The sequence below is a fragment of the Rhinoderma darwinii genome, chromosome 2, assembly GCF_050947455.1.
Source record: "Rhinoderma darwinii isolate aRhiDar2 chromosome 2, aRhiDar2.hap1, whole genome shotgun sequence".
NCBI classification, from domain to species: domain Eukaryota; kingdom Metazoa; phylum Chordata; class Amphibia; order Anura; family Rhinodermatidae; genus Rhinoderma; species Rhinoderma darwinii.
Window position 1 is genome coordinate 73,735,419 of NC_134688.1, and position 18,004 is coordinate 73,753,422.

General features: G+C 49.8%; 1 long non-coding RNA gene across 2 annotated transcripts in view; it reads right to left on the bottom strand.

Moving 5' to 3' along the window:
* LOC142740620 (uncharacterized) overlaps positions 1 to 18,004 on the bottom strand; it is a 55,841-nt gene that overhangs the window by 35,544 nt on the left and 2,293 nt on the right. For both annotated transcript variants that reach the window (XR_012880820.1, XR_012880819.1), the window contains exon 2: positions 6,329 to 6,473. This is a non-coding gene — a long non-coding RNA (uncharacterized LOC142740620). The remainder of the gene's footprint in view (positions 1 to 6,328; positions 6,474 to 18,004) is intronic.

Consider the following 18,004-nt stretch of genomic DNA (forward strand, 5'->3'; position numbering starts at 1 on the left):
CCTCCACTGCCGTCTGCTACAAGCAGGCCTGCCCCACCACAGGGCTTTGTCCTGTGACTGTCGTCCAGTCTCTTTTTTTAATGTGCTGCTACTACCAGTCTACCACCCTTGCTGTCTGTGTTGGCTACCTCTACTACCACCAATACACCTCCACTGCCGTCTGCTACAAGCAGGCCTGCCCCACCACAGGGCTTTGTCCTGTGACTGTCGTCCAGTCTCTTTTTTTAATGTGCTGCTACTACCAGTCTACCACCCTTGCTGTCTGTGTTGGCTACCTCTACTACCACCAATACACCTCCACTGCCGTCAGCTACAAGCAGGCCTGAGGCTTGCCCCACCACAGGGCTTTATCCTGTGACTGTCCAGTCTCTTTTTTTAATGTGCTGCTGCTACTACTACTACCACCCTTGCTGTTTGTGTTGGCTACCTCTACTACCACCAATACACCTCCACTGCCGCCCGTCTGCTACAAGCAGGCCTGAGGCTTGCCCCACCACAGGGCTTTGTCCTGTGACTGTCCAGTCTCTTTTTTTAATGTGCTGCTACTACTACTACCACCCTTGCTGTCTGTGTTGGCTACCTCTACTACCACCAATACACCTCCACTGCCGTCTGCTACAAGCAGGCCTGCCCCACCACAGGGCTTTGTCCTGTGACTGTCCAGTCTCTTTTTTTAATGTGCTGCTACTACTACTACCACCTTTGCTGTTTGTGTTGGCTACCTCTACTACCACCAATACACCTCCACTGCCGCCCGTCTGCTACAAGCAGGCCTGAGGCTTGCCCCACCACAGGGCTTTGTCCTGTGACTATCCAGTGTCTTTTAATGTGCTGCTACTACTCACCCTTGCCAATAAAAAGGGTAAATTTTTTGAGGGCTTGTCAAAAGCCATTGCTTGTTGCTTTTACATCCATGTATGGAAGAACCCCGGCAGGCATCTGCCAATAAAAAGGGTCAATTTTTTGAGGGCTTGTCAAAAGCCATTGCTTGTTGCTTTTACATCCATGTATGGAAGAACCCCGGCAGGCATCTGCCAATAAAAAGTGTAAATTTTTTGAGGGCTTGTCAAAAGCCATTGCTTGTTGCTTTTACATCCATGTATGGAAGAACCCCGGCAAGCATCTGCCAATAAAAAGGGTCCATTTTTTGAGGGCTTGTCAAAAGCCATTGCTTGTTGCTTTTACATCCATGTATGGAAGAACTCCGGCAGGCATCTGCCAATAAAAAGGGTCAATTTTTTGAGGGCTTGTCAAAAGCCATTGCTTGTTGCTTTTACATCCATGTATGGAAGAACCCCGGCAGGCATCTGCCAATAAAAAGTGTAAATTTTTGGAGGGCTTGTGAAAAGCCATTGCTTGTTGCTTTTACATCCATGTATGGAAGAACCCCGGCAGGCATCTGCCACCATAAAGGGTCAATTTTTTAAGGGCTTGTCAAAAGCCATTGCTTCTTCTTTTACCACCTTATATGTATGAACCCTGGCAGGCATCAGACGCCTAAAATGGTTAATTTTTGTACCTTTTTTAACAATGCATTAAGCATACAACATGCACAAGTGCAGTGGTTTCTGTTAGTTATCACTGTGTCCTATCCGTTTTCCTATAGCCATACATGTTGGCGTAACTTTGACACTAACTTTGCCTTAAAGACAGCTCAAAAGTACTTGGATACACTCATGAGTGACCTAAGTGTGTTATACAGGGCTTCTAGGGCTTTTAAACAGTGTTATACACGATTTTTAGGGGCTTTCTTGTATTACAGGTTTGGTCAGAACTAGTTCGGTCCGAATCGAACTTTTTCACGAAATTCGGCGAACCTGCCGAACCGAACTTTTCATAAGTTCGCTCATCTCTAATCCTGAGCATCGGCCACGAAGCATCTGAGATACTGTTCCAGAGACTGATTGGTCCTCTCAGTCTGGCCATTAGTTTCTGGATGGAAAGCCGATGAAAAGGACAAGTCTAGTCCTAACTGCTTGCAGAACGGCCCCCAAAACAACTATACAAATTGGACCCCCCTGTCAGAGACGATGTTAACAGGTACCCCATGCAAATGTATAATATGTTTAATAAAGAGGTTAACTAGCTCTTTAGCATTGGGCAATTTCTTCAGGGGAATGAAGTGGGCCATTTTACTAAACCGGTCTACCACTACCCAGATCACCGACTTGCCCTGTGACGAAGGGAGATCGGTGATAAAATTCATGGCTAGATGGCTCCAGGGTCCTTGGGGCACAGGCAAAGGACACAACAAGCCTGCAGGTCGGGATCTGGGAGTTTTAGACCGGGCGCAGGTCTCACATGGGACCACGTAGGCTCGGACATCCTGTAGCAGCCCTGGCCACCAGAAACCATGGGTGACAAGGTCCCTGGTACCAGAGATGCCTGGGTGACCTGACAGGACTGAGTCATGACACTCCTGGAGGAGCCTCAGCCGGAGGTGTAACGGTACAAACAGTTTGCCCTCAGGAAGGGCTTCAGGGGCAGAGTCCTGACTGGCCGTGACCTCTGTGGTCAGGTCAGAGTCGACGATTGCCACTACCGCACCAGGAAGCAATACTCCTTCGGGTTGGGTCTCAGGCAGAGGGGTGGCCAGAAAACTACGGGACAGAGCATCCGCTTTAATATTCTTTGAACCAGGCCTGTAGGTAACAACAAAATTGAACCTGGTAAAAAATAGAGCTCATCTAGCCTGTCTAGGGTTGAGTCTCCTGGCTGATTCTAAAAAGACGACATTTTTATAGTCAGTGAGGACAGTGACCGGATGTCTTGCCCCTTCGAGAAAATGGCGCCATTCCTCCAAAGCCCATTTGATGGCCAGCAGTTACCGATTACCCACATCATAATTTTGGTCAGTGGAAGAGAACTTACGGGAAAAGGCGGCACAGGGTCGGAGGTGAGTGTGAGACCCTGAGACAATACTGCTCTCACACCCACCTCGGAAGCATCCACCTCCACAATAAAGGGTTCAGTTTGATCCGGTTGGATTAGTATCGGGGCGGAGGAAAAGCACCCCTTAAGGAGCTCGAAGGCTCGGACCGCCTCCAGAGACCAGTGGAGGAGGTCCGCACCTTTGCGGGTGAGGTCGGTAAGGGGTTTGGCGATTACAGAAAACGTCTGTAGTAATTTACGAACCCTAAAAAACCTTTGGAGGGCTTTCAGGGAAGCAGGCCGGACCCATTCAGATACCGCCTGGACCTTGGCAGGATCCATATGGAAATCCTCAGGGGTAAGGATGTGTCCCAAGAAAGCCATCTCAATGTACCAAAAATACATTTTTCAAATTTAGCGAACAAATTATTCTCCCTGAGAATGTGGCGGACACTTCTGACATGTTTGACGTGCAAGTCCCAGTCTTTGGAAAATGCCAAAATGTCCTCCAAGTATACCACCAAGAAGAGCCCCAGATAGTCTCTAAAAATATAATTTACGAAACTCTGGAACACAGCTGGCGCACTACATAGACCGAAGGGTTTCACCAGGTACTCAAAGTGCCCTTTGGGGATGTTAAAGGCAGTCTTCCACTCATCGCCCTTACGAACTCTAATCAGGTTATAGGCCCCCCGCACGTCAAACTTAGAGAACCATTGGGCCCCCTGAACCGGATTAAAGAGATCGGGGATGAGCGGAAGTGGGTGTTGGTTCTTTATGGTAATATTGTTAAGCTGATGGTATTCGATACAGTGTGGGAGCCCCTCATCTTTCTTCCCCACAATGAAGAAACCAGCACCTACAGGTGATGAGGAGGGGCGGATGTACCCCTTGGCCAGGCTCTCCTGGATATACTCCCTCAACTCTTCACTCTCATGGCAAGATAGATTAAAGATTCTACCTTTGGGGAGCTTGGCTCCAGGTACCAGGTTGATTGCGCAATCATGTACTCGATGAGGAGGTAACTCTTCAGAGGCTTTTTTAAAAAAGACATCACTTCACTGAAGTCCTGAATAAATTCAGGAAGAGTGCTCCCCTGCTCAACGAGACTGACCCTTAAGGTGGACATACAAGATGACAAACACTTCTTACCTCAACAAGTTCCCCTGTCACCCAATCAAAGATGGGGTTATGCTTGCGCAACCAGGGGAGACCTAATAAAATCTCGGTGGGTAGCCCCTTAAGGACAAACATAGTACATTCCTCAAAGTGAATTGAACCAATCTTTAAACAAAACACAGGGGTAGACTGAAAAACGTGCCCGCAAGCTAACGGGGTGGAGTCTATCCCTATAAGGGGAATAGGAACAGACAATTCAATAAGGGGTAAACCAATCGACAAAGCAAAACTGTGGGAAATAAAATTGGCAACGGGCCCTGAGTCCACAAACGCAGAACTAATCCCAGTCTTGCCCAAAAATTACACTTGGGCTGGCAACAAGACCTTATTAAAACGAACGGGAAATACCTGTGCGCCTAAGTGATCTCCCCAATGACCACTTAGACGCGGAAGTTTTCTTTATGCATTTGGGACAGTTGCTGAGTAGATGGTCCATGTCTCCACAGTAGAAGCATAAGGCATTTTTGCGTTGGGATTCTCTGCGAACTTTCGGATCTCCTGTGAGCCCTATTCTCCATCTATTCCTCCTGGCAGTCAGCTGAAGAAGATGGCACCGGGACAGCGCGAGACCTAGGAGGAGCGACTGGAGTAAGAGGACTGGACCGTTCCTGCCAACGCTCCCGGATTTGTCGGTCGAGACAGACAGCGAGATTCATAGGTTGATCTAGGGAGCCGGGGGGGGGGGGTAACCTACTAGCAGGTCTTTCAGGACGTCAGTCAGTCCTAGCCTGAAGTGGTACTTCAGGGCTGAGTCACCCCAGGTAGATTCCACTGACCACTTCCTAACCTCAGAGCAGTACTCCTCTAATGGCCTCTTACCCTGACGATGTCCCCCTAACTGAGTTTCAGCATACGCTGTCCTGTCGGGTTCATCATAGAGATGTCCCAGGGTGGAAAAGAAAGCGTTGACAGAGGAGTGTTGGGGACTAGTGGGAGATAAGGAAAATGCCCAATCCTGGGGGTCCCCCAGCAGACGGGATATGATGATCCTCACATGTTGAGACTCAGAGCCAGAAGAATGGGGCCGTAACTGAAAATAAAGCATGCAGCTCTCACGAAAAGATGCAAAAAATTTTGATCGCCAGAGAAACGATAGGGTAACTGGATTTGGGGTTCCAGCACAGGTGCGGGAGGGTAGGCTGCCACAGTTAACACAGGGTCGGCCACCTGTGGGGCATGCTCCTGCTGGTAGACTCTCTGGGCCAGATCCTGCACCAATTGGGTGAGACCCTGCATTTTGCTTTGTAACACTACCAAGGGGTCCATCGCAAACAAAGCCAGACAACAGGGAAGAGCAGGTAAAGGGCCTGTAATTCTGTCACAAACAAATACACGGTAAACAGTGAGGTTCCTGTTCTTCCCAAACCTCTGTCCCTACCTATTTGTACGACCCGACCTAAACGATGGCGCACAACTGGGCGGCATTCCCTATACAAGTGAAACTGACAAAACAGATAAGACAGAGACAGTACAAAATAACAAAGGGTCACCTGGGAAGTACACGGCGGGAGAGGCAAGGCAATTGCGCCACAGACAAGTCCAGGCACAAAAGGCGGATTTAGGCAGGCAGGGTCAATCCGGGAGAGTGCGGAAAAACAAAAGTCAAAAGGCAAAGAAAAGACAAGAGTCAAGCCGGGCTCAGGGGTCACAAAGGACTAAAAATGCTAGTCGCTCAGGGGAGTCTGAAACAAGGGAAAGCACGAGGCTAGATAACTCTAATTACAGGGAAAGTCCTACTACCCCAGGCTGAACTAAATAAGGAGAGGGCGGGAGCTCAGGAACATCAGCCAAGCTTTGATTGGCCTGACGTTCCTGAACTCCCATTGGCTGCAGACTGCCTCAGTCTGCCAGGCCGGGCGACGCCCGAGCGAGTGACTCTCGATGTCCTGGAGACCGAGGGAGCCGCAGGAATGGAGTACGTAACATATATGCGGCATGAGAGCCAAGCTCAATACATATATACGGCACGACAGCCAAGCTCAATACATATATACAGCACCAGAACCAACCTCAGTACATATATACAGCACCAGAACAAAGCTCAGTACATATATACAACACCAGACCAAATACAGCTCAATTTAGTGCAACCCCTGCCGCAGAGGTTTGTACGGCGTAAAACTACAGGTCCCAGTATGGCTCGAACAATGGTAAGAATATGCTAGGAGATGCTGTTTCACAAAAAAAAAAAAATCATGCCACCCATCATCTCGCTGCAGATGACTACAGAACTGATTACAGGCAGAATAAACATTAACATTAACATTAAGTGACTCACCGGTGGCGTCTCAGATTCTAGTTTTTTTCTCTTTTCTTCTCCCTCCGGTCCAGACCTCTATGATGGAATTCTCCTGGCCACTAAACATTTCTGCAGTTTTCCGCTCAAATGTTTTCTGCTTCTCACTTTTAAAATATTTCTGCACCTATAAACAAAGATAAAATTCCTTGATTATAATAGTACCATACATTGTATCCCACACACACAAAGTGCCCCCTGTAGATAGTGCCCCCATAGCCTCCCTAGAGAGTGACCCACACAGTGCCTCTGTAGATAGTGCCCACATATGGACTCCAGAGCTGGAAGCAATAGTGCTAACCACTGAGCCACCGTGCTGCCCTACATAAAGCTTCCCCTATAGATAGTGCTCCATGTATAGCCCACCTCTGTAGATAGTGCCTCACATATAGCCCACCCCTGTAGACAGTGCCCTACATATAGCCCCCCTGTAGATAGTGCCCCACAAGTAACCCACCCCTGTATATAGTGTCCCACATATAGCCCACCCTATAGATAATGCCCTACAAATAGCTCCCCCTATAAATAGTGTGCCACATATAGCCCACCTGTAAAGGATCTGCCAGACACAGCTTCTGTATCAACGCCCATAGGTAATCAGTCTGCACCTGTGTAAAGATAGGGGTAGGGAAACGGACAAGTGAGCCCTAATCTACCCGCCACTCTGTCCCTGCCTACTTGCAACGACCCACCCTAGGCGATGGGGTACAACTGGGCGGCGGTCCCTACGCTCAGTAAGTGCACGAGACAAACAGACAAGGTTACACAAAGCTAAGGGAAATGGGGCAGTGCCCACGGCAACACCGTGAGCAACAAGAGAGGTGAACGAGCCAAGTCAAACCAGGAGTGTACGAGGTACCAAACGCAGAGCAGGAGAGTAGTCAGTAAGCCAGGGTCAGTATGGAGCAGGATCAAATAGTCAGGAGCTGTATCTGGGCCAGGACACCACACAAGAAGAATCACAAGCAAAGGAGGAACAGGAAAGGCAGGTATAAATAGACAGAGGGCGGGAGCTAGCTGAGTCTGGCCAGGCTGCGATAGGCTCTCCCACTCCTAAGCCTGCCAGCCTGAGTGGTGGAAGCTGGAGTCAGTCTCAGAGACATAGACTCAGGTGCCGACTGATTACCTATGGCCGTTAACCCCCGAAGCTGTGCCTGGCAGATCATTTACAGTACCCCCCCCTTTTATGAGGGGCCACCGGACCCTTTCTAAGTGGACCTGGTTTATTGGGGAAACGAAGGTGGAACTTCCTGACCAATACCCCAGCGTGAACATCCCGGGCGGGTACCCAAGTCCTCTCCTCAGGCCCGTATCCTCTCCAATGGACCAGGTACTGGAGGGAGCCTTGGACCATCTTGCTGTCCGAAATCTTGGCCACCTCGAATTCCACCCCCTCAGGGGTGAGAACGGGAACAGGAGGTCTCCTCGAGGGAGCCAAGGACGGGGAAAGGCGTTTAAGGAGGGAGGCATGAAACACGTCGTGTATTCGAAAAGATGGGGGCAACTCCAGTCGGAAGGAGACAGGATTGAGGACTTCAATGAACTTATACGGCCCAATAAACCGGGGAACAAATTTCTTGGACGGGACCTTAAGGCGCAAGTTCCTAGACGATAACCACACCAGATCCCCGACCATAAACAAGGGGTTAGCAGAACGTCTTCTATCAGCCTGAGTTATTTGTACGCTCTGGGACGCCTCTAGGTTCTTCTGAACTTGGGCCCAGACTGTGCACAGTTCCCGATGAACGACCTCTACCTCGGGATTGTTGGAACTACCAGGTGAAACGGAGGAGAACCGTGGATTAAACCCAAAATTACAGAAAAAGGGGGAGACCCCTGACGAGTTACTGACCCGGTTATTGAGGGAAAATTCGGAGAGAGGAATGAATGAAACCCAATCATATTGACAGTCAGAGATAAAACACCTTAAATATTGTTCTAGAGATTGATTAGTCCTCTCGGTTTGGCCATTAGTTTCAGGATGGAAGGCAGAGGAGAAGGACAGATCAATCTCCAACTTTTTACAGAAGGCTCTCCAAAACAATGAAACAAATTGTACCCCTCTGTCCGAAACAATATTGACAGGGACCCCATGGAGACGCAGGATGTGTTTGACAAACAAGGTAGCTAACGTCTTGGCATTGGGTAGTTTCTTGAGGGGCACAAAGTGGCACATCTTACTGAAGCGGTCTACTACAACCCACACCACCGACTTGACTTGAGATGGAGGCAAATCGGTGATAAAATCCATGGAGATATGGGTCCAAGTTCTCTGGGGAATGGGCAAAGAACGTAGTAAGCCCGCTGGTCGGGACCTGGGAGTCTTGGACCTAGCACAAACCTCACAAGCGGCGACGTAGGCCTTAACATCTTTAGGCAACCCAGGCCACCAATAGTTTCTGGCAATGAGGTGTTTGGTACCCAGGACGCCTGGATGACCAGATAGTGCGGAGTCATGGTTTTCCCTAAGTACCCTTAGCCGGAATTGCAGGGAAACAAACAGCTTGTCTTCAGGAAGGTTCCCGGGAGCTGCACCTTGATCAGCCGCAATTTCTGAGACTAAATCAGAATCAATAGAAGAAATGATTATACCAGGAGGCAGAATACAAGCAGGATCTTCCTCTGAAGGGGGGCTGGCCATGAAGCTACGCGACAGTGCATCGGCCTTAATATTTTTAGACCCAGCCCTATAGGTAACCAAAAAGTTGAATCTGGTAAAAAATAGCGCCCATCGAGCTTGTCTAGGGTTTAGCCTCCGGGCAGATTCTAGGAAAACCAGATTCTTGTGGTCTTTAAGGACCGTTACCTGGTGCCTAGCCCCCTCCAGGAAGTGGCGCCACTCTTCCAATGCCCATTTAATGGCTAAGAGTTCGCGGTTGCCAATATCATAGTTACTCTCAGTGGGCGAAAACTTCCTGGAGAAGTAGGCACAGGGACGGAGATGGGTGAGGGACCTGGTACCCTGGGACAAGACAGCCCCACTCCCACCTCGAATGCGTCAACTTCCACGAGAAATGGCTCCATTTGGTTGGGCTGAACCAGCACCGGGGCCGAGATAAAGCACTTCTTAAGGACCTCAAAAGCCTGGACAGCATCAGGAGGCCAGTGGAGGAGATCAGCACCTTTGCGAGTGAGGTCCGTAAGAGGCTTAGCGATGACCGAGAAGTTAGCAATAAATCTCCTGTAATAATTAGCAAACCCCAAGAAACACTGTAATGCCTTCAGGGAGGCAGGTTGGACCCATTCCGCCACAGCCTGGACCTTGGCGGGGTCCATGGGGAATTCATGAGAAATGAGGATTTGACCCAAAAATTGTATCTCCTGTACCCCAAACACACATTTCTCGGTTTTCGCAAACAGTTTGTTTTCCCGAAGGACCTGGAGCACCTTCCTGACATGCTCAATGTGGGAGGACAGGTCCTTGGAAAACACCAGTATGTCATCAAGGTACACTACAAGAAAAACCCCCAGGTAATCCCTTAAAATTTCATATGAAATTCTGGAAGACCGCAGGAGCATTACACAACCCAAAGGGTATGACGAGGTATTCGAAATGACCTTCGGGCGTGTTAAACGCAGTCTTCTACTCATCCCCCTCTTTGATGCGGATAAGGTTATACGCCCCCCGTAGATCAAACTTAGAGAACCATTGGGCCCCCTGAACCTGATTAAAGAGATCAGGAATCAAAGGAAGGGGATACTGGTTCCTTACAGTGACCTTATTCAAGTTACGGTAGTCAATGCATGGCCTAAGACCACCATCCTTCTTCCCTACGAAGAAGAAGCCAGCACCTACCGGAGAAGTAGAGGGGCGAATGTAACCCTTGGCCAGGCATTCCCGGATATACTCTCTCATGGCTTCACATTTGGGACAAGAAAGATTAAATATCCTACCCTTAGGGAGCTTAGCTCCTGGTACCAATTCGATATCGCAATCGTATTCTCTATGAGGAGGTAACACTTCGGAGGCCTCCTTAGAGAAAACATCAGCGAAGTCCTGCACAAACTCAGGTAGCGTGTTCACCACCTCAGGGGGAGAAATAGAATTAACAGCAAAACATGACGTCAAGCATTCATTACCCCATTTGGTAAGCTCCCCAGTATTCCAGTCAAACGTGGGATTATGCAACTGCAACCAGGGAAGGCCTAAAACCAAATCGGACGATAATCCCTGCAGCAACAGTACAGAGCACTGCTCCAAATGCATGGAGCCAACAAGGAGTTCAAAAACAGGGGTATGCTGTGTAAAATAACCATTAGCAAGAGGAGTGGAGTCGATACCAACTACCGGAACAGGTTTAGGCAAATCAACCAAAGGCATAGCTAGAGACATAGCAAATTCCACAGACATGATATTAGTAGAAGACCCTGAATCCACGAAGGCACTGCCGGTAGCAGACCTACCACCAAAAGAGACCTGAAAGGGAAGCAAGATTTTATTACGTTTCATATTTACGGGAAATACCTGTGCGCCCAAGTGACCTCCCCGATGATCACTTAGGCGCGGAAGTTTTCCGGCTGCTTATTCTTACGCCTAGGACAGGTTTTCACTTGATGCTTGTCATCCCCACAATAGAAGCAGAGACCATTCTTCCTGCAGAACTCTCTACGTTGTTGGGGGGACACGGAGGCCCCGAGTTGCATAGGAACCTCCGAGTCTTCCGTGGAAGAGCGAAGCAACGGGACCTCGGGAGGCATCATGGGGGAGTCAGAGGGGAAAACACAAAAACGTTCAAGTTGTCGTTCCCTGAGACGTCGGTCAAGTCGTACCGCTAAAGCCATAACCTGGTCTAGGGAGTCAGAAGAGGGATAGCTAACTAGCAGGTCTTTCAGGGCGTTCGACAGACCCAACCTAAACTGGCACCTTAAGGCAGGGTCATTCCACCGAGAAGCTACGCACCACTTCCTAAAGTCAGAACAATACTCCTCAACAGGTCTCTTACCCTGACGTAAGGTCACCAGCTGACTCTCGGCAAAGGCAGTCCTGTCAGTCTCGTCATAAATGAGTCCGAGAGCAGAAAAGAAACGATCAACGGAGGAAAGTTCAGGGGCGTCAGGAGCCAAGGAGAAGGCCCACTCTTGGGGCCCTTCCTGGAGCCGGGACATAATTATACCCACCCGCTGGATCTCAGAACCTGAGGAGTGAGGCTTTAAGCGAAAGTAAAGCCTACAACTCTCCCGAAAGGAGAGAAAAGTCCTCCGGTCCCCTGAGAACCGGTCAGGCAACTTGAGGTGGGGTTCAAGGGGTGAGGTGAGGGGCACTACCATGGTAGTGTCAGGCTGGTTGACGCTCTGAGCCAAGGCCTGGACCTGTAGGGAGAGACCCTGCATTTGCTGGGCCAGGGTCTCAAGGGGGTCCATAGTAGAGACAGGGACCAGGGTAGACTAGGTAATAGGCTTGTGATTATGTAAAGATAGGGGTAGGGAAACGGACAAGTGAGCCCTAATCTACCCGCCACTCTGTCCCTGCCTACTTGCAACGACCCGCCCTAGGAGACAGGGTACAACTGGGCGGCGGTCCCTACGCTCAGTAAGTGCACGAGACAAACAGACAAGGTTACACAAAGCTAAGGGAAATGGGGCAGTGCCCACGGCAACAACGTGAGCAACAAGAGAGGTGAACGAGCCGAGTCAAACCAGGAGTGTACGAGGTACCAAACGCAGAGCAGGAGAGTAATCAGTAGCCAGGGTCAGTATGGAGCAGGATCAAATAGTCAGGAGCTGTAGCTGGGCCAGGAAACCACACGAGAAGACTCACAAGCAAAGGAGGAACAGGAAAGGCAGGTATAAATAGACAGAGGGCGGGAGCTAGCTGAGTCTGGCCAGGCTGCGATAGGCTCTCCCACTCCTAAGCCTGCCAGCCTGAGTGGTGGAAGCTGGAGTCAGTCTCAGAGACATAGACTCAGGTGCCGACTGATTACCTATGGCCGTTAACCCCGAAGCTCTTCCTGGCAGATCCTTTACAACCTGCTTCTATGTCTGTGAGACTGACTCCATCTTCCACCATTTAGGATGGCAGGCTTAGGAGTGGGAGAGCCTATCACAGCCTGGCCAGACGGAGCTAACTCCCGCCCTCTGTCTATTTATACCTGCCTTTCCTGTTCCTCCTTTGCTTGTGATTCTTCTCTGCTGGTTTCCTGGCCCTGCTGCAGCTTCTTGAACTACTGACCCTCTGCTTGTTATTTACCTTGGCTTTACTGACCACTCTTCTGGTCTGCGTTTTTGTACCTCGCTCATCTCCTGGTTTGACTCGGCTCGTTCACCTCGCTTGCTGCTCACGGTGTTCCCGTGAGCAACTTCCCCATTTCCCCGGCTTCTTTGTACCCTTGTCTGTTTGTCTGTCGTGCACCTATTGAGTGTAGGGACCGTCGCCCAGTTGTACCCCGTTGCCTAGGGCGGGTCGTTGCAAGTAGGCAGGGACTGAGAGCGGGTAGATTCGGGCTCACCTGTCTGTCTCCCTACCCCGACATGACATAATCACAAGCCCATATACCTAGTCTACCCTGGTCCCTGACACTACTATGGATCCCCTTGAGACCCTGGCTCAGCAAATGCAGGGCCTCTCCCTACAGGTCCAGGCCCTGGCTCAGAGGGACAACCAGCCTGATGCTACCATGGTAGTGCCCCTCACCTCACGAACCCCACCTCAATTTGCCTGACCGGTTCTCAGGGGACCGGAAGACTTTTTTCTCCTTTCGGGAGAGTTGTAGGCTCTATTTTCGCTTAAAGCCCCACTCCTCTGGTTCTGAGAGCCAGCGGGTGGGTATAATTATGTCCCGGCTCCAGGACGGGCCCCAAGAATGGGCCTTCTCCTTGTCTCCTGACGCCCCTGAACTTTCCTCCGTTGATCTTTTCTGCTCTTGGGCTCATTTATGACGAGACTGACAAGACTGCCTTTGCCGAGAGTCAGCTGGTGACCTTACGTCAGGGTGAGAGACCTGTTGAGGAGTATTGTTCTGACTTTAGGAAGTGGTGTGTAGCTTCTCGGTGGAATGACCCTGCCTTAAGGTGCCAGTTTAGATTTGGTCTGTCGAACGCCCTGAAAGATCTGCTAGTTAGCTATCCCTCTTCTGACTCCCTAGATCAGGTTATGGCTTTAGCGGTACGACTTGACCGACGTCTCAGGGAACGACGACTTGAACGTTTTTGTGTTTTCTCCTCTGACTCCCCCATGATGCCTCCCGAGGTTCCGTTGCTTCGTTCTTCCACGGAAGACTCGGAGGTACCTATGCAACTCGGGGCCTCCGTGTCCCCCCAACAACTAAGAGAGTTCCGCAGGAAGAATGGTCTCTGCTTCTACTGTGGGGATGACAAGCATCAAGTGAACAAATGTCCTAGGCGTAAGAATAAGCAGTCGGAGGAAGTTCCGCGCCTAAGTGACCATCGGGGAGGTCACTTGGGCGCACAGGTATTTCCCGTAAATATGAAACGTAATAAAATCTTGCTTCCCTTTCAGGTCTCTTTTGGTGGTAGGTCTGCTACCGGCAGTGCCTTCGTGGATTCAGGGTCTTCTGCTAATATTATGTCTGTGGAATTTGCTATGTCTCTAGCTATGCCATTAATTGATTTGCCTAAACCTGTCCCGGTAGTGGGTATCGACTCCACTCCTCTTGCTAATGGCTATTTTACACAGCATACCCCTGTTTTTGAACCCCTTGTTGGCTCCATGCATTTCGAGCAGTGCTCTGTACTGGTGATGCAGGGATTATCGTCCGATTTGGTTTTAGGCCTTCCCTGGTTGCAGTTGCATAATCCCACGTTTGATTGGAATACTGGGGATCTTACCAAATGGGGTAATGAATGCATGACGTTATGTTTTTCTGTTAATTCTATTTCTCCCCCTGAGGAGGTGAACACTCTACCTGAGTTTGTTCAGGACTTCGCTGATGTTTTCTCTAAAGAGTCCTCCGAAGTGTTACCTCCTCATAGAGAATACGATTGCGCAATTGATTTGGTACCAGGAGCTAAGCTCCCTAGAGGTAGGATATTTAATCTCTCTTGTCCCAAACGTGAAGCCATGAGAGAGTATATCCAGGAATGCCTGGCCAAGGGTTACATTCGCCCCTCTACTTCTCCATAGGTGCTGTCTTCTTCTTCGTAGGGAAGAAGGATGGTGGTCTTAGGCCATGCATTGACTACCGTAACTTGAGTAAGGTCACTGTAAGGAACCAGTATCCCCTTCCTTTGATTCCTGATCTCTTCAATCAGGTTCAGGGGGCCCAATGGTTCTCTAAGTTTGATTTACGGGGGGCTTATAACCTTATCCGCATCAAAGAGGGGGATGAGTGGAAGACTGCGTTTAACACGCCCGAAGGTCATTTCGAATACCTCGTCATGCCCTTTGGGTTGTGTAATGCTCCCGCGGTCTTCCAGAATTTCATAAATGAGATTTTAAGAGACTACCTGGGGGTATTTCTTGTAGTGTACCTTGATGACATACTTGTGTTTTCCAAGGACTGGTCCTCCCACATTGAGCATGTCAGGAAGGTGCTCCAGGCCCTTCGAGAAAACAAACTGTTTGCTAAAACCGAAAAATGTGTGTTTGGGGTGCAGGAGATACAATTTTTGGGTCAAATCCTCACTCCTCATGAATTCCGCATGGACCTCACCAAGGTCCAGGCTGTGGCGGAATGGGTCCAACCTGCCTCCCTGAAGGCGTTACAGTGCTTCCTGGGGTTCGCTAATTATTACAGGAGATTTATTGCTAACTTCTCGGTCATCGCTAAGCCTCTTACGGATCTCACTCGCAAAGGTGCTGATCTCCTCCACTGGCCTCCTGAGGCAGTCCAGGCTTTTGAGGTCCTTAAGAAGTGCTGTATCTCGGCCCCTGTGCTGGTTCAGCCCAACCAAATGGAGCCATTTATCGTGGAGGTTGACGCGTCCGAGGTGGGAGTGGGGGCTGTCTTGTCCCAGGGTACCAGGTCCCTCACCCATCTCCGTCCCTGTGCCTACTTTTCCAGGAAGTTTTCGCCCACTGAGAGTAACTATGATATTGGCAACTTCGAACTCTTAGCCATTAAATGGGCATTTGAAGAGTGGCGCCACTTCCTGGAGGGGGCTAGGCACCAGGTAACGGTCCTTACCGACCACAAGAATCTGGTTTTCCTAGAATCTGCCCGGAGGCTAAACCCGAGACAAGCTCGATGGGCGTTATTTTTTACCAGATTCAACTTTTTGGTCACCTATAGGGCTGGGTCTAAAAATATTAAGGCTGATGCACTGTCGCGTAGGTTCATGGCCAGCCCTCCTTCGGAGGAAGATCCTGCTTGTGTTTTGCCTCCAGGTATAATCATTTCCTCTATTGATTCTGATTTAGTCTCTGAAATTGCGGCTGATCAAGGTTCAGCTTCCTGGAACCTTCCTGAGAACAAGCTGTTTATTCCCCTGCAATTCCGGCTAAGGGTACTTAGGGAAAATCATGACTCCGCACTATCTGGCCATCCAGGCATCCTGGGTACCAAGCACCTCATTGCCAGAAACTATTGGTGGCCTGGGTTGCCTAAAGACGTTAAGGCCTACGTCGCCGCTTGTGAAGTTTGTGCTAGGTCCAAGACTCCCAGGTCCCGACCAGCGGGCTTACTATGTTCTTTGCCCATTCCCCAGAGACCTTGGACCCATATCTCCATGGATTTTATCACCGATTTGCCTCCATCTCAAGGCAAGTCGGTGGTGTGGGTTGTAGTAGACCGCTTCAGTAAGATGTGCCACTTTGTGCCCCTCAAGAAACTACCCAATGCTAAGACGTTAGCTATCTTGTTTGTCAAACACATCCTGCGTCTCCATGGGGTCCCTGTCAATATTGTTTCTGACAGAGGGGTACAATTTGTTTCATTGTTTTGGAGAGCCTTCTGTAAAAAGTTGGAGATTGATCTGTCCTTCTCCTCGGCCTTCCATCCTGAAACTAATGGCCCAACTGTGAGGACTAATCAGTCTCTAGAACAATATTTAAGGTGTTTTATCTCTGACTGTCAATATGATTGGGTCTCATTCATTCCCCTCGCCGAATTTTCCCTTAATAACCGGGTCAGTAACTCGTCAGGAGTCTCCCCCTTTTTCTGTAATTTTGGGTTTAATCCACTGTTCTCCTCCGTTTCACCTGGTAGTTCCAACAATCCCGAGGTAGAGGTCGTTCATCGGGAACTGTGCACAGTCTGGGCCCAGGTTCAGAAGAACCTAGAGGCGTCCCAGCCATACAAAAGACTCAGGCAGATAGAAGACGTTCTGCTAACCCCTTGTTTGTGGTCGGGGATCTGGTGTGGCTATCGTCAAAAAATTTGCACCTTAAAGTTCCGTCCAAGAAGTTTGCTCCCCGGTTTATAGGGCCGTACAAGGTCATTGAAGTCCTCAACCCTGTCTCCTTCCGACTGGAGTTGCCCTCGTCTTTTCGAGTACACGACGTGTTTCATGCCTCCCTCCTTAAACGCTGCTCCCCGTCCTTGGCTCCCTCGAGGAAACCTCCGGTCTCTGTTCTCACCCCTGAGGGGGTAGAATTCGAGGTGGCCAAGATTGTGGACAGCAGGATGGTCCAGGCTCCCTCCAGTACCTGGTCCATTGGAGAGGATACGGGCCTGAGGAGAGGACTTGGATGTTCACGCTGGGGTATTGGTCAGGAGGTTCCACCTTCGTTTCCCCAATAAGCCAGGTCCACCTAGAAAGGGTCCAGTGGCCCCTCATAAAAGGGGGGGTACTGTAAAGGATCTGCCAGACACAGCTTCCATAGGTAATCAGTCTGCACCTGCTTCTATGTCTGTGAGACTGACTCCATCTTCCACCACTCAGGATGGCAAGCTTAGGTGTGGGAGAGCCTATCACAGCCTGGCCAGACGGAGCTAGCTCCCGCCCTCTGTCTATTTATACCTGCCTTTCCTGTTCCTCCTTTGCTTGTGATTCTTCTCTGCTAGTTTCCTGGCCCTGCTGCAGCTTCTTGAACTACTGACCCTCTGCTTGTTATTTACCTTGGCTTTACTGACCACTCTTCTGTTCTGCGTTTTTGTACCTCGCTCATCTCCTGGTTTGACTCGGCTCGTTCACCTCGCTTGTTGCTCACGGTGTTCCCGTGGGCAACTTCCCCATTTCCCCGGCTTCTTTGTACCCTTGTCTGTTTGTCTGTTGTGCACCTATTGAGTGTAGGGACTATCGCCCAGTTGTACCCCGTCGCCTAGTGCGGGTCGTTGCAAGTAGGCAGGGACTGAGGGTGGGTAGATTAGGGCTCACCTGTCTGTCTCCCTACCCCGACATTACACCACCCCTGTATATAGTGTCCCAAATATAGCCCACCCCTGTATATAGTGCCCCACATATAGCCCACCCTGTATATAGTGTCCCACATATAGCCCACCCCCGTATATAGTGTCTCACATATAGCCCACCCCTGTAGATAGAGCCCTACATATAGCTCCCCCTGTATATAGTGCTCCACATCCCCACATATAGACCCCCCATGTAGATAGAGCCCCCACTATAGATAATGCCACTCATAATTTTAGTACAAAAAAATAAAAAAACTTTACATACTCACATGATCCCGTTCCCGCGCTGTCCGTTGGCAATGCAGATATGTTCTCTTCTGAACAGGTCTGCTGGAGCTGAACAAGCGGAGCATCGTTAGAAGGGGCTGATTGGCAGGGCAGAATGACTTGCCCCGTCATTCAGCGTCTT